Source organism: Suncus etruscus, chromosome 5, assembly GCF_024139225.1.
Source record: "Suncus etruscus isolate mSunEtr1 chromosome 5, mSunEtr1.pri.cur, whole genome shotgun sequence".
In the NCBI taxonomy this organism is placed as follows: Eukaryota; Metazoa; Chordata; class Mammalia; order Eulipotyphla; family Soricidae; genus Suncus; species Suncus etruscus.
Genome location: NC_064852.1, coordinates 81394877 through 81395712, shown reverse-complemented (window position 1 = coordinate 81395712; position 836 = coordinate 81394877). Strand labels below are relative to the sequence as shown.

General features: G+C 33.7%; 1 non-coding gene across 1 annotated transcript; it reads right to left on the bottom strand.

Moving 5' to 3' along the window:
* Positions 1-314: 314 nt before the first annotated feature.
* LOC126009852 (U6 spliceosomal RNA) lies at positions 315-418 on the bottom strand. Its single transcript, XR_007496038.1, has one exon. It is a non-coding gene; the product is annotated as a U6 spliceosomal RNA (small nuclear RNA).
* Positions 419-836: the final 418 nt, after the last annotated feature.

Genomic DNA, 836 nt, shown 5'->3' with positions numbered 1-836 from the left:
TCTTTCTTTCTTTCTTTCTTTCTTTCTTTCTTTCTTTCTTTCTTTCTTTCTTTTGTTCGTTCTTTCTTTCTGTCTTTCTTTCTTTTGTACATTCTTCCTTCTTTCTTCTTTCTCTTCCTTCCTTTTTTCTTTTTTTCTTTCTCTCTTTCATTTTCTTCTTTCCTTCCTTCCTTCTTTCTTTCTTTCTCTTTCTTTCATTTTCCTTTCTTTCTGTCTTTCTTTCTGTCTTTCTTTTGTTTGTTCGTTCTTCCTTCTTTCTTTCTTTTTCTTTCTTTCATTCTTTCTTTCTTTTTTCGTCTTTCTTTCTCATTCTTTCTTTCATTCTTCCTTTCTTTTTGTTGAGTGTGGTCCTTGCACAGGGGCCATGCTAATCTCTGTATTGTTCCAATTTTAGTATATGTGTTGCAGAAGCAAACACTCCTCTTTTCTTATTAAGCACTCTACAGTAAAATTTCAGGCACATATTACAAAACCTGTGTGACATTCTTAGTTAATGTTAGATTAAGACACTGCACTGGATCTCTTCTGTTTTGCTGATACACAATTGACAAAGAAATTGGTCTTTTCTCTAGTTCTCAACTCGTACTGAAAATAAATATACTGAAGCAATATTTTTCTCATTATTTATTTGTTTGCTTTATTCTTTCTTTCTTTTCCTTTCTTTCTTTATATTCTTAGCCACACCGAGCAATGCTCAGGTGCTGGTTCTGTGCTCAGTACTCATTCCTGTCTCTGTGCTCAAGAATCATTCCTGAAAATGTTCAGAAAACCATATAGTGCAGGGGATCAAACCTGGAATGGCTTTGTTCAAGATAAACTCCTGAAGTCTCAGGACA